The sequence below is a fragment of the Polistes fuscatus genome, unplaced genomic scaffold (genome assembly GCF_010416935.1).
Source record: "Polistes fuscatus isolate 324 unplaced genomic scaffold, CU_Pfus_HIC Scaffold12, whole genome shotgun sequence".
In the NCBI taxonomy this organism is placed as follows: domain Eukaryota; kingdom Metazoa; phylum Arthropoda; class Insecta; order Hymenoptera; family Vespidae; genus Polistes; species Polistes fuscatus.
The window spans coordinates 5,084,011-5,101,156 of record NW_025113020.1 but is presented as its reverse complement, the minus strand read 5'-3'; the positions used below and the strand labels follow the sequence as shown (position 1 = coordinate 5,101,156).

The 17,146-nt window shown below is 31.6% G+C and overlaps 1 pseudogene; it reads right to left on the bottom strand.

Moving 5' to 3' along the window:
* Positions 1–13,550: 13,550 nt before the first annotated feature.
* On the bottom strand, positions 13,551–15,510 carry LOC122513208 (annotated as a pseudogene).
* Positions 15,511–17,146: the final 1,636 nt, after the last annotated feature.

Genomic DNA, 17,146 nt, shown 5'->3' with positions numbered 1-17,146 from the left:
AAAAAATTAAACACGTATCTCATTTCTTGCTCGCTTCGCTAGTATACGGATTCAACAAAAAGGTTCACCTCGTTTATGGAAGTATAAGGAATACTTATACTTTTCTTATTTCGTTCTAGCTTAAATCGCTTTGTTCGTCGCTTTCTTTGTAAATTCTTCGCTGCTCATCTAAGACGTATCGTCGTAGACGTCCAGTGGAAGAATAGGACGAGTGCTCTGTTTAATAGGCCCAGCAGGGCGCGTGCTTAGCAACGATTTAAAAAGTGGGGAAGGACGATAAGAAAATTTCGTTATTTTCAATATTTTCGAAATGATTGAGCCGCATATTTCGAATATAAGCAAAGAATCTATAATCTTTATAAATAGTACATAAATCGTTATTACGTTGAGTGCCTCACGAATTCTGAAGGAAATCCTCGCCAGGCTACGCTCGTTATTTAGTATTGAAAAAGAAATATAACTTCAAAACAATCACAATAAATTCATATTGCACAATACGTTTCCATTCTTTTATGCTACACTCTCCATATTTTTATAATTAATTACAGATTACCTATCATAATAATAACATATTATTATTATTATTATCGTTATTAATTTTCCTTGTTAGTTTTTAATTTTTCTAGTTTATTAATTAATGTTATTATTATTACATTATTACTATTATTATTATTAATTTTTTTTTTACATAGAATATAGTTGATAAAGAAACCTGTTTCGCTTCCCTGCTTGATGATCAATAATATTTTCTAATGTAAGAAGATTGTTGCGTATCCCGCGCAACGAGTGAGTAGGGCGAAGCACCTAGACGCGTACGGCCCTGCCAAAGCATTAGACGCGTGCGACAAATAGTCCAGTCAACGGGGGCCGTTTTTCCGGAAATCTCAGGAAAGAAGGTAAAAACTTGATATAAGGGTAAATAGGCGACGCTGAATCGAATGGTGCTAATTTTTTTGATCTGAGTTGTGCCGTTTTTGAGAAAAAGGGTAAAAAAGGATAAAAATTGGTAAAAAATTGCTTTATCTTAGAATCTAGGCATTTAATCGAAAAAAGTTTTAAACAAAAGTTGTAGGGAATTAAAATATACATAAAAAATGTTTTATGAGTTATCTTCGTATTTTCAAAAATAAGCGAATAAAATTGGATTGAAGATGGGAAAATAATTGTAAGAGTGGGGAAGCAAGTCCCGCCTCTCAGTCGGCTTTTACACGCGAGCGGGCTAGTGTGCGTGCGAGCGTCCGTGTGCACTAATACACAAACGAAGGATCTTCGGCAATCTTCGGGACTCTCGGTCTTGAATGAAAGTGCGAGTGAGAGAACAAACTAATATTTCTCTCTTTTTATTTATCATGCGATAACGAGTATTATTGTCCTTGGCCACCGATTGTTGAGCGTTCTGATATTTCTCTTTTTATATTTTTTGTTTCGGTAGCAAGAATTTTACGTCTTGGCCATCGAGCGTCGAGCGTTTTGTATACGAGTGCGAGTGAGAAAGAAAACCGATATTTCTCTCTTTCTATTTTTTCATTTGGTAGCCAGAATTTTACGTCTTGGCCATCGAGCGTCGAGCGTTTTGTATATCTATATATATCGGCGTACAAGCGCGGCATTTTTAAATCGAATCTTGATGCTTATGGCACACCGTTTCTTTATTTATTGTCAAAAATAATGAACCTTGAGTAAAAAAAAAATAATTCATTTTAACAAAACTATTATTATTTAGTTGAGAGTAAAAATAATAAATTAATTTTGTGTCTCGCCATAAAATTAATTAGAATAATTAATTGATATAAATTCTTTGCCTCACAAAAATTTATTTCTATATCAAATTGAATACGTATTCTCATTAAGACGAAATTTAAAATTTAAATATTTTTCCTATTAAATTATGTATTTTATAAAATTTTAAATTACTGACTTTTTGTCTCGTAAAAATTTATTAGTTTATCAGATTAAATACATATTTGAAAAAGAAGAATTTTATAACCACACATAAAATTAATTCAAGATATATATGAAAGGATATTCTAAAAACGTGGAATTTATTTTTGTCTATACATAATTTTAATTCATTTTTATTATGTTATAAGAAAACAGTAAAGCATTCTGATTCATCTTCGAAGTCTTAAGAATTGTACGAAAAAAATTGAACAATTACCAAGTGGTGCGTTAGCGTAAGTAGTAACGTCTTCGCTTCTCGCGCTGGGTATTTAACGTTCGATTCTTCGTGGGGAAATTATTTTTTTTATAAGTTTTTCTAGGAAGCGATTATAGCCTGCTATTAGCAAAAAATAATAATGAAGTTTAAACCCCAAAGAAATCTTGCCCGAGCAACTCAAGAATCGAAAATAAACATCGAGTCACTATGGAACTTACATACTAAACAACTATATGAGAACAGGTTGAAGGATAAAATCAAAATAAACCCAATAAAAGAAGAGGATAATGCAAACACGGCCTGGAAGAAACTAAAAACTAACATTTTAGAAGCTGCATATGAAGCCCTGGGAACACGAAATGTAAAAAACCGGGCTAGAATGATCAAAACTCCTTGGTTCCGCCCAGAGATTAAGGAGATATGCAAAAAAAAGAAAATAACATACCTTAACTATAGAACATTACGAACACCTGGATCATATGAAATGTATAGACGAATCCGAAATCAAACAGCGACGTTAGTGAGGCAAACAAAACAACACCATTGGGAGATTTTTTCGAAGAGAATGGAGAGTGACTTCTTTGGACTCCAAAAACAAATCTGGCGATTTATTAGAAATCAAAGAAAGGAAGTCAACGAAATGATCGAAACAAATCAGATCAAAGAGAAATTGGATTAACTATCTAACAGAGCTCTATAAATCAGAAGAACCTCAAGCGGAACTAAATACGCCAGAAATAATAACTAAAAGCGACATACAAATTGAGTCCAGTGATGTAGAAACAGCTATTCGAAAACTTAAGAATAGGAAGAGCTCAGGGCAAGATGGCATCCCAAACGAGTTACTAAAATATGGTGGCCAACGTCTCACACAACAATTAAACTTCCTAATCCAAAAAATACTATGCCAACACAAAATACCTGACGAATGGCGAACTAGCACAACTATAGTTATGTTTAAAAAAGGAGACAAAAAACTACCTACAAATTACAGGAGAATAAATCTTTTAAACACTTCATTGAAACTAACAACAAAGGTTATAACGAACAAAATTAACAGCTTAACGAATCTAGAAGACGAACAACAGGGATTCAGATCAGGCAGATCGTGCACAGACGCGGTTTTCATCATAAGACAGAAAACAGAAAAATCAATTGAATACAACAGACCAGCATATGTGTGTTTCATTGATCTGGAAAAGGCATTCGACCGAGTGCAGTTAAAGGATGTTATACACCTCCTCTATAACCGGCAAATTCCGAATAATCTTATCAAGACCATAGAGGAAATCTATAGAAACAATAAGATCCAAGCAAAGATAAATGGTGCCTTGACTGAACCGATTGATGCATGTCGTGGTATCCGACAAGGGGATTCCCTAAGTCCCCTGCTTTTTAACATCATTATGGACGAAATAATAAGAAATGTAAGACCGCTAAAAGGATATAAGATTAACAACGAAGAAATAACCATCCTATGCTATGCTGATGACGCTGTATTAGTGGCCGAAAATGAGGATGATCTACAACGTCTACTACACCGATTTAACTGCATAGCCAAATCATTCAATATGAAAATATCGGCCCAGAAAACTAAATGCATGACAACATCAAAGACACCGTTAAGGTGCAAACTGGAAATTGAAGGGAAGGTTATTCAGCAGAAAATAAGATTTAAGTACCTAGGAATAGAAATCTCAGGGTATGGTGATGTTGTAACAGAGGTAAGAGAACAGACAATGAAGGCATCCCGAATAGCGGGTTGTTTGAATGACACAATATGGCGAAACAAAAACATGGACATTAGACTGTGCCAAATAAATCGACTATTTTTTTTTTTCGGTCCCATATCAAAATTTCGTTGAGAGTGACGAAAAAAAAATTGTGTCAAAATTTGAGCCCTCTATCTTCATTTTTCAGTTAGCGCTCGCTAAAATAAGAATTTTCGCCAAAAAAAGTTTTTTTTCACTTATTTTTTGGTTATAGACAATTCAATATACCAAATATTAAAAAACCCCTGGTATGGTTTTGTAGGAAATTAAATTTTCTACAAAGATGATTTTTAATCGAACTTAAAAAGTCAACAGCTTTTTTTTTATAGCTGATTAAATTACATTTCGTTCTATAATTTTCATTTTTAATTATTGATGAACACTTATTAAACTACTTCCTAACGAAAAGAACATATTAATGCAATTTTTCTAGGAATATTTATGATCTAAAAAAATAGTTTTTATGCCGTAATGAATGTAAATACTGTTGAGTAATTTATATTCTTTACTTTTAAAATAATGAATTACATGTCAATTCTATTTTTTTTTTGTTTTTCACCTTATTGATTCAACATTCGGTGAAATTTTTCTGTTTACAGTGAGAATTACACAAACCTATAATTGTATAAAAAATCATTAGTATTTTAATAGAAATAGAAACATTAATATAATTATGATATAATTAGAATATAAACATTAATATAATTATGATAGACACAAAACAAGAAGATTTAAAATCATTCGGCTCAAAAGATATAAGTGATTTTGTTACTCAAAAGTCGATGGTTTTATTCGAGAAGTTCGGTTTATCTACAAGTTTTCTTGATTTACCTGTAGATCAATGGGAATTCGATGACGAGTACCAGGCTTCTTTAAAAATTGTTCGATCGATAAAAGTTGTAAATGATATTGCCGAAAGAGCTGTAGCGTTAATTGATAAATATAATGATAGTCTCACTTGTGATGAAGAACAAAAACAGTTTTTATTACAAGTTGTTGCTGAGCATCGCAAAAAATATCCCAATTGTAACAAACGAAATTTATGTGAGTAATATGTTTACTCGAATCTCATAACTGATTTTAAAATAATTCAAGTAAAGATCTTATTAGTTTCATTTATATATAACAAGATTAAAAGTGTGTCTATCATAATTATATTAATGTTTATTTAAAAAATGTAAGCTCTTTAAAACTAGTAAAACATATGAATAAAGACAATAATAAAGATTAGCATATCATTTTTTTGATTTATTAAAATTTTTTAAGATATTTCGTTTTTAGTAATTATCTATTTCTATTAAAATACTAATATTTTTTATACAATCATAGGTTTGTGCAATTCTCACTGTAAACAGAAAAATTTCACCGAATTTTGTGTGAATCAATAAGGTGAAAAACAAAAAAAAATAGAATTGACATGTAATTCATTATTTTAAAAGTAAAGAATATAAATTACTCAACAGTATTTACATTCATTACGGCATAAAAACTATTTTTTTAGATCATAAATATTCCTAGAAAAATTGCATTAGTATGTTCTTTTCGTTAGGAAGTAGTTTAATAAGTGTTCATCAATAATTAAAAATGAAAATTATAGAACGAAATGTAATTTAATCAGCTATAAAAAAAAGCTGTTGACTTTTTAAGTTCGATAAAAAATCATCTTTGTAGAGAATTTATTTTCCTACAAAACCATACCAAGGGTTTTTTAATATTTGGTATATTGAATTGTCTATAACCAAAAAATAAGTGAAAAAAAACTTTTTTTGGCGAAAATTCTTATTTTAGCGAACGCTAACTGAAAAATGAAGATAGAGGGCTCAAATTTTAACAATTTTTTTTTCGTTCATCTCGAAATCGTGAAAGATTTTGGAAAACACCGTCTTCTTTTTATTCACACTGGGAAGAAACTATGCGCATAAGTATTCTAGTAAAAGAATTATAAAAAGAATGTTCTCCTTAGTTATTTATAAATTATTTTCTACAATAATTCTTATTAAACTATAATATCTTGCAACTTTTTGACCAGTATCAATATACATTTAAATTCTTGTTTCAGTTTTCGAGATTTCTAAAACTATTGCAGGGAAGTGTAATATCTATTACTATCGTTATAAAAATGTATCTAAAAGAAAGTATCCTTCTCAAGCAAACGCGGAACGTTTTAAGGCCTATAGGCGGCAAAAAAAATGTTTTGGTAAGCTGAAGTAGTATATCTTCTTTCGTGCGTACATAAGTACACAGAATATATATATATATTTTTTTTATTAGCTCTATATGTCTCTATAATATTTCCATGGACATTAGCTAATTTGTTATAAGTGAAAAAAGATAGCACGTGGATGGTTTCTTCAATGCGATATCGTCGCTATTGTCGTTTATTTCATTTAGTTTTTGTTTTTACTAGGTCTTCTGGGTTGGTTCTTTTGAGCCTTCTAGATATATATTAGTTGTTGTTATCTTTGGATAGCGGGTTTATGTGCGTATGAATTCTTCTTTTGTATCTGCAGGCTGACTTTGATATTACTTTTTCTATCGTGGGAATATTTAAGTTTTTCCTTATCTCTTCGTTAAGGATGTACCATGAAGCATTCAGGATTGTGCGTAGGGTTATGGACTGTTGAGTATCGAGCTTGGCAATATGACTTTTAGCTAGTATACCAAATAGCGGTAATCTATAGATCCAGATAGGTTTTAATAATTTTTTGTAGATTATTAGTTTTTTCTCTATGTTAAGTTTAGATTTTTTTTCAGTTAGCAAAGCCATTTGTTTCTTTTTTAAAGAAATTTTTTAAATTTTGTCTGAAGTCTAGTATGTCGGGAGTGCTGTTATATGCTGAGAGCCAGTAGGTTGGTTCAACTGTCGTGAGTAAGTCTTGATTTGTGTTGCTTAAGTATGAATCTAGTTTTTTTACCTCGTAGTGATGTTAACTTTGATTCACAATTTAGACGCTTAGCATTGAAGTCATCAGCTGCTTCAAATTTATTACATAATTATTTGAAAAAATTGTTTCATTGATTGGTTTTAATTTTCAATTTTTGTTGCTCATAAATAGTTGAGATTTGAAGTAAATTTCGTTGAGTTCTTAAAGTAATTGTTGTAGCTTGAAGATAATCGTGGGCTGTTTTACTGTGTAAATAATATTTGATCTCGTTCATTATATTTATGGAAATTCGACCATGCGCTTTACGTGAAGGATGATTTGTTTCATACATGGTATAATGCGGAGTATTTATATATGTGGGATGCGAGCACCTCCAAGCCAAACACTTAAGTAGGCGTTCGTGAGGAGATTCGACGGTGGGCCCTGGATAGCTCAATTGGTTAAAGAGCAGTCGCCCGGAAAGCGGAAGATCCGGGTTCGAGTCCCGGTCCAGTCTGTCCAACGGCCCAATTTTTTCACGAAACTTACACAGCACTAGACTTTTGCGAACTAAGATATATAGCATTGTAACGAATTTTCTGCTTCGAAGCGTACTACCGTTCAATACAGAATGAAAACTTAAAACAGTTCAAATTTGAACAGTCACCGGCGACTTAGATGCAACTTTTTTTTCAATAAAATGTAACGCGTGTAGACTCGGAGGATTAAGATTACGCGGAATTTGACGAAAATGGGCAGGAATACGATGTAGAAATCGAATACCCTTTTTGAAACAATGTGAATAAATGAATAGATTTTGTGTTTCATAAAAACTCCGTCTCATATTATTTTCGTTCAATGTTCGACCCATCCTTCAGTGAAACATAATTTTCATTTTAATAAGAAATCACCTAGTACACTTGGAAAAATAAAACCATTTAATTTCTTTACATTTTCAGAAAAATAAAAATTTATTGCTATTTTCACCGTTAGCGACTAACTTTGCCTTCATTATATTTTATAAAAATATACAAATAAATTTTTGTAGAGCAAGAAATTTATATTGTGACGTCCCGTCACGCATACCTCCTTTAATTTTTCAGGAGTCGAATAATATTAACAAATAGCGACATCGTTCCAGTGATTTATATAAATTTAAACCAAAATCATTTTTAGTAGTAAGTACCGAAAACAATTACAACAGTAGTATTGATGAAGAATTGACTCATCATAACAAATTTATAAAAAGCGCGTAACAATTGTTCTCAAAATCTAACTGATTTTATTAAAATACGTCTTCTAACGATACAAAAGAAACCACGATAAGTCACTAGAAAATGTCTAAGAATTCTATAGCTATTCGGCTCCTACTATCAACCCTCGCCCGTCAATACGTGCTAACCATAAAACACCGTAGGCCGCGTTGCCAGGAGGATCGGAGAACGTGAAATCTAAGATCGAAAGGATCAACGTTCTCCTAACGTCTCCGGACGTTATTGTCGCCATGAATACATTGCCATTCACTTATTAAAGAACTCTTGATTAGAATCCTCCCTACGAAAGACATTGAAACTGTCGCCAACGTCATAATATCCGAAGCCTAACATAAACCAAAACCAACACGTCGATCTTTTCCGAGACATAAATATTGAACTAAAACTAATCGTCACCCGACCGATAGACTAAGCTTAAATAATTCTGAACTTAAAGAAATGCGTAGAACTTTCTCGAATGATTTTAATGGAAGATTATAAAAGATTCTTGAATATCTAAGATTTGAATTCTAGAAAATCAGAAATACTAAAAAGATTGATGACATACGAATCCTCTATGTATACTCGTACGATAAAGGAATAAATGAAAAAGGGAAGTATGGGATTATTATTAATGAATAATAAAAAAAGGGATTATTTCGTTTATTTAAACTTTTACAAGGATAACATATTATAACATAAAAAAAAAAAAATATCGAAAGTTAAAGATAAAATAAAGATAGTATAAATGTGTAATACTGATAGTAAAATAAAATAAATATAAATAAACAAATTAATTAAATCATAAAAAGGATACATAATAATAAAGATAAGTATAAATAAATAAATATTATATGTACATAATATAATATAAAAAAAAATAAATAAATAAATTAAAACATAAAAAAGAAAAAAAACAAAAGAAAGAATACGTACAAATAAATATAAATAAATAGATAAAATATATATAGAAATTTAGAAGACATCAAATAAAAAGACTATATAAATATAATTACAGAATAATAAATAAAGTTAAACATTTAAATTGAGTTTAGAAAAGATAATTATATGAATATCGTCGGAATTAATTAAATAAGATTTGAATATTGAAAGAACGAAAATTACTGCATGTTATAAGAATGAACAATAAAAATATGTAGAAGAAATATTAAATAAGACTTAGATTTTAAGAATAAGAAACTGTATTAATTATCTACGTAATATTAAGGAAAATATGTAAGCCTTCATAAGAATTTTGTAGTAGCTGTGATGCATCAGGAAGGCTTGGGTTGGCTTGCGTCAAAAGGATGGGGAAAGGACCATCCCCACTACGACAGGACCTCTGGTTTTTATAAAGACTAGGAGGACTTTGCCCTCAAGACTTTACTCTGACCTTAGTTCCAGTAATTAGCTGTACTTTGTTTTTCAAGTGATTAGCTCCATTCTGACTATAGCTCGATTTTGATTCTTTACTGTAAGTGTTATACAAACGTGTGCAAATCGGGAAAGAAGCTAACCAGCGACCAGCCCAAGCACTCCTAAAGCAATCACTACTGATTGGATACTACTAAAAAGGATCTTGCTCCCCCATTTTTCAGTAAGTAAACGAAATAATAATTACATATTCCAGTGAATCAGAGCTATCGGAATTTATAATTTTTACAACCTTGTACCATTTCCCTTCCATCACCGTCATTTACCTTGCATCCTCACTCATTTGCTATCTTTTATCGTTATTCGACCTCTAGAAGACAAACCTGCCTGGTCCCGGCTACACTAAATATTCTCGAGATGTACCTCAAACCACAATTAGTGCTGTCGCGACAGCGAATGCTTTCTACCAAGAATTCATCATCCTTTTCGAACCCTGCGCCTTTATTACCGATCAAGGGAGAAATTTAATATCCGCTGTATTTAGAGGGTTAGTAAAACGATGTAATGTTAAACAATTCACTACAACTGCATATCACTCGTAATTTAACCGATCTCTCAAAAGGTCGCACCAAGTCCTATTACAATACCTCAACACCTACATAATAATAAAGAGAATGATTTGGACTTGTGGTTGAATTCTGTGATGTTCTCTTATAATACCAGTGTACATGAGAGAACAAAGCATACACTTTACGAATTAGTGTTTGCAAAACTTGCCTGCCTATCATTATCTTTCCTTCCTATAGAGGAAGACGTGGATCTCACATACAACCAATATCCAAATGATCATTTCGATGAAATAAATCGACCACAATCTCTTGCGCGACAGAATTTAGAAAAGGCAAAGCTCAGGAGTAAAACTTATTACGATAAAAAGAAGATGAAGTCTTCTTACTGGCAGTAAAATAATTAAAATTCGATAACACTTACAACGGTCCCTTTAAAATATTAGAGCTACTAGAGAATAATAATGCTATCTAATAGACATAGGAAAAAAAACGAGAAAGGTATACGTATGTCGTTTAAGGGGAGAAATAGTTGTGAAACGATCTTTTCATTGTGATATTCTTGAATTTTTTTAATACATAAGGAATTTATGTAATTTATTAATATTGTTAGACTATTTTACACCTACATTTGTTAATATATTCCCAAAATTTTCTAAGATTTTCCTCGAAAAGTAACGGAGATATCAGTTTTCATCACTTGACTGAGCAGATTGTGTACATTTTGAAATCCGCAATTTTTATATGAAGAAGCTGTATACCACGTTTCAAAATGATCGTAGAAAACTTTTTAAGCTAGAGTGTACACAGTTTCGAGAAAAGTGCGTTTGAAAAAACCCCGACCGCTCCGTATTACATGCCACGCGTACCGACACTTGAAGGACGGACGCTCACGTAATCGCTTATAACTTTCGAACGATTTTGATTTTTGATTTGAAATTTTATGACTGAATTTTTTAATAGTTTTACAAGCGATTTATAAAAAAAAATATTGATTTTTTGAAGCCTCTACACGTATTTCCCCCTTAAAAAATGCAAAGTTCAGAAATAGAAAACAATGGTCAATATAATTTTATATTTTGGCACGAACGTCCGAAAAATGTTTGAAAGAAAATGGAAAAACAACAAGAAACAAACGAGTAAAAAAGAAAATCCTATTGACAGATATTTCACTCCCGGCAATTAGGATCCCACCGATGGCAAAAATTAGCAAAAGGAGAAGACGCCCCCCCCCACTAATTTTTTAAAAATCACAGAGGAAGACTAAAGAATTATAATCAAGAAAACCTAGCATCAATAGATGAGCTATTCAAAAGTTGTTTCTAGGAGAAAATCCAACTGATAAAGAAAAGATAAATAAATAAAGAATAAAAATAAATGAAAACAGATAAAGAATAATATTCATTTTCTCGATAAAGAATAAAATTCATTTTCTCGACCAATAAAAATTGGTAATACAGATTTCTTTAATTTTATTTAATTGTAAAATTAGCATATATATACGTATTATCGTATTTTTATTTAATGAAATACATAATGGTTACTAAATATATAATACTGTATATATGTAACAGTAAAATATTTAAATTTTACTTATATTAAAGTTCTTATGCAAAATTGAATGAATTAATGAATTAACAAAGAAAGAAAAAAGAATAGTTTATAGATCGGATCTTAATCTTGAATTTTATGACAGATAAATGTAACTACGATTTCTCGTGTTGCTGTTTAATGATATTTGTTAATTTATACTAAATAATTTTTTAAATATCGAGTTTTTAAACACTATGTACTTGCGAAGGCTCAACAGGTTTCAATTGATTAGAAGAATGATCTCCACTCAGAAAAATCTTTTTCTATATATAATAAATAAAGGTATACATTTTCTTTACCGTACAACATACTTGATCTCATTAGATTCGTTTAATTCTTTTTCCATGTTATATCATACAAATATAACCGTACTACACTTTTTCTAACACTGCAGCAAATTTTGCAACAAGAAGATGATTCCAACGACCAATCAGAACGAGTGATTTATTTGTTTGATTTAAATGCAATGGCGCTGTATTTTTATTTTCACAGTCGGTAATATAGATTTCTAGGAATCTTAATGATAATGCGCGACAAAATTTCATACTATAGGATTCGTGAAAAATGGGCCGTTGGACAGACTGGACCGGGACTCGAACCCGGGGTCTTCCGCTTTCCGGGCGACTGCTCTTTAACCATTGAGCTATCCAGGGCCCACCGTCCAATCTCCTCACGAATGCCTTTTAAGTGTTTGGCTTGGAGGTGCTCGCATCCCACACTACGTATGAATTTTATTGCATTTTTTTATTGTTTATATAAAAAAGAGATATATAATGTTAACTAAACATATAATATTATTCTTACAAGTTTCTATTACTAAATTTAGAATTAATTCATGCGATACTATAATCGTATACAATAATTTGTTCGAATTATTACAATAAGGCATTATTATAATTATTATTAATACAATGATTAATGGTAAAAGCTCTTTTTTGAATACCCTATAGATTAACAAATGTATTCTCAAGCTTCATACAAATGTGTATAAACAATCACGTTTGTACGTGAACGGCAGTGTGAAAATATCACCACGAGATATGGTGGTTATAAGTCTTATTTGTCAATTTACTCATGCTAATTTCTCTCGCACAATTTCACGCGCATCCACTCACTCGAAATTTTCTTCTTTTTTTATGCATATTATTATATATTATATATATAATATGTATAAAACTGCACACGCGAACAACACATTATATATTACCGCATTACATAGTACATTAATATATTACCGCATTACATAGTACATTATATATTACGCATTACATAGTACAATAATAATATATGTATATATCGCTTATATTATGCTTATATTATATATACTATTTACAATATATAATATATAATACTATTAACAATGTTCTTTCTATAAATAAAAAGAACTACAAGTAAAGATTTTTCATAGGCACTAGAATAACTTTTTTTTGTTTTTTGATGGTGTATATGTATTAGAATACTAATAATAATAATAATATTTATAAGAATAGAACAATATTAATTAAATATGATTTGTTAAAGTATATGTTGCGTGAAACTTTACTGTATGGATATAATTACAGAGATTAGTTACCATTTAATATGGCTCCTATTTAAGTTTAAGTTGCTTTAAAACAAGGCACTTATTTTTTTCTGTTTTTTTTTTAAATGTAAATGTTTATTATTTATACTAAATATATATTACATTAAATTTGTGCTCAGAATGGATATTTTCTTATAATAATGCCTTTTACAGAGTTATTTTCTACAACAATCACCATCTCAAACTAAACGACTGTTCAAGATTTGATCTATCGATCAATGTACATAAAGGAATTAACATTATGCATATTATTTACGAAATAAAATGTAACAACTAATGTACGCACGAGCATAAGATTTGATCGCGTGAGCGCTGTTAGTGTTTTTTTTTTTTTTCATTCTCTCTCTATCTCCTCCATTTCTCATAGCTTTTTTTTCTTATCAATAATAAATCTCTTTCTTTCTGTTTCAAAATAATAACTCTAAAATTTAAAAAAAATTATTCGCAAAGAGATGAGTAATAGTTAGCAAATAATTATTATGTTTACGGGCGAAACTGTGGTGGATGACTTGGAGTCGATGGATAATTTTTTTGACCGCTAGAAGGAGGAGTTAAAAGACAATTTTCAGTTGGACTACTATTTAAATCGGATTCAGTTTTACTTTCTATTTCTTCTAGGTCTTCTATCAATCGTTGTTGCGCTTTCTCTAACATGTTCAGATCTACAACATGAGTTTGGATTCGATGCGATTCGTCTATCACTATGTTAGGTACTGTTGCTTTAAGTCCAGATCCAGAGTTAGATTTTACAGAAGATACAGTGGAACTTAACAAAAATTTGGACCATCTTCCAATATTGTTTTAGCAAATGGGATTAACCATTTGACGCAAGGGGCCAACTGTTCCCAAGAAAGACGCGACACATTTAAAGCACACTCTCGTCCTTGTATATGGTAAATGCATCCTGCAGCTAGGTGGCTGTAAGGAAATTTTAAACTGCCTTCATCCAAAGTTGCTAAATCCAAAAGCTGAGCAGCTTGCGTATAATGTAATCCGCCATATTGTGGATATATAAACCGTTGGGCTTAGACCAATCACCGCATTCTATTTGCATGTAAATATTAAGCCATTCGGAAGCAGTCACGGATGATAGATTCCATCCGAATCCCTTCAAAATGATTAACTCTTTTTTAAAATCTCTCCTCGGTACAAGCTCCATCAGTGACGTATGCAAACTCAGCTATTTTAGGTGGATAAATTTCTTCGACCTGAAAATAAATTAAATGTTTCATTAGATTGTTATATTTATAAATAAAGTATTTGAAATGAGTAGATATTAATGCAAAAAAAAAGGTAAATAAAGAATACGTACCTTAGCTGCTATGAACAGACATGTAATACCTATAAGTTGTAATTGACTTTCTGGTATGTTTTGATGAATAGACAGATACCTGTCTATATAGTTCATAGCAAGGTAATAAGTTTCTCTGTGTAGTTTGTACACTTCGCATACTACAATAAGCCAATCCAACAATATAGCTCGCATTCGTGGTTGTAATGTCGGATGCCTTTGAAACATATGTGAATCTTTTTGACTATGAGTCTTTTGATCTGCCAAACACATACGGCTCCATACGTGCCTACTATCTGCCCAAGAAAAGACTGGAAGCGGAGATGACCTATTTGTTCCATTGCTAGAGCCGGAAGGTGTTAAGAAACAAGTCGCGTTTTTAATTCGGACCAAGTTACTGGCTCCTGCTGTTCCTTTAAAGGCGTTGGAGATGTTTGAAGAGGCGTGCATGGATTCTCCATGGAAAGCGCACCATTACAAGACTCATTGTATGGCACGTGAGTTAATGCTGGTACTTTGCTAGGGGGATATATATTTTCTGAATCTTCAGAAAGTTCAGCTGTACTCCTTTTGCGCTTCATCGATTGCATCTCTCTACCACATTGCAAATAGGTATGTGAAGGTTTCTTCTCTTGTAAGCTGTCGATAAATGAAAAAGAAAAAAATTATACAACTACTGTTTTCCTACCATAAAGATATAATTGAGACAACGTATAAAAAATGAATGACCTAAGTACAACAATTAAACATCCAATACAGGATGCAATGTGGAAAATTTTAACTATAATTTGTCATTTATTATATCTCTGTTAAGTTTATAATTAATTTGCTATAGCATTTCTTCTTTTAGAAATCTCTATATGTGAATAGTAACAAGAGAAGGTTATATAAAATAAATTGAAGCCACAACTAAGGGAGAAAAAGTAATCGAATGTTTGCTAAGAGTGATCCAAGGTCGCTATAATGAGTATCAATTTGTTCTTAATGAAAACCAATGAGATAATGGAAAAAACTTTTAATAGAACAGAAGGTCGAGCACTCACCTGGTCTGTTGCATCTTGCCGAGATACCTTGGCTAAGTTCTATATATTTCCAAGAGTTATTTAATGTTTGTATTTATTATACAATCGACCGATATCGTTCTAAATATTGAAGATAATAAAGCGAAATTTGATCGAACAATATTGTCTATAAAATACCGAAAATGATGGTAGCGCGCGAAGTTCAGGCACACTCGATCGCCATAATGCACGTCGTCTTCCCTGATACTCTAATCCGATATAAGTATTAAACTTAAAGTCACTCGAAATATTTAATCTTAAGAAAATCTTCTCTAGTCCTTAGATATGTAACGTTTGAGTGTAAATGAATTTGGAATAAAATTTTCATGGAAAAATCGGAGGACGTGGATCTCGAAGCGCGGGAGACCTGCGCGCGAAACGATGACCAACCTCTGCTTGCAATCTGGCGCTGTGACGCCCTCTATTGAATACCATAACCTCAAAAGGGGAAAATTTTTCATTTCGATAAATACTTTTAAAAGGACTTCCCTTGACCTCTATCATCGGACAAACACTGATGTCATTCTCAGGAAAGAAGGATTTCCTTGATCAAACAAAGGTGTCTCTGAGCTCTTCCTTCGGTCCACGAGTCTTCCGGATTACATCCGATTTTTCCAATAATTAAGCACAAAGGCACTCGACGAAGTTTTTCTCGAATTGAACGAGTACATTAGTCTCCTTATTGATAATTTCTTTTCACTTGTATATGAAATAACAGCGTTAAAACGTTTTCGAGACAACACGAACGCACATGCATCGAATCTTCCGCGTCCATTTGCAAACGCTGCTTCCCGCCTTGACCTAATCGCACTGTATTTCCGAACGAACGATGGAATTACTTTAAATTCACTCAAATTATGCGTTACGATGAGGAACTTCAGATAGTCGTGTAAAAAAGATAAATAATAAAATAATATATATTTAAAATGAAGTCAAGAAACAGGTACGAAAGAGTGTCTTGTGAGAACGCCACAAAAGTAATAGGCGCCCGGCAAGCGTGCTTATAGGTGTCGCTGCTAGCGCTTCAAAGATGGCCCTTTCTGATTGGTCGAGCCGTCTGACACAGCTGACGCTCAGCGAATCCGTCCGTAGCATACACTCGATGTTTATTTTTGATGAATGTACAAATGCTGAATCTTGTATATTCGATAAGTTAGTTCTAAATTATATTATTATAAATAAGTCTTAATTTTATTTTTATTCATGAAATTTATTGGATGAGATCAAATATTCTCTAATGCAAATAAAAGTTAAAATCTTTTAGATGTACTCACAAAATAGTATTCTCTAACGAAAGTAGATAAAAGTCTAACGTATTTAATACTTGTTCAGTAATTATCGACAAATAACAAAAAATAACTTTTATAAAAATGATTAATAAACTATAAAATAAAAGATCGTCTATTATTTTTTATTAATGTATACTAATGCAAACAATGAAAAAAAAAAGAGAGAAAATATCGACCGATAAAGTCGATACTTTATCGATCGTATCGATAGCTCGAAACTGTATCGATCGTATCGATAGCTCGAAACTGTTTATCGATCGTATCGATAGTTCGGAACTGTTTATCGATCGATATTGCAACTAAAGGAAATTTATAAAATCAATAACTACGTGTCGCTTTGATC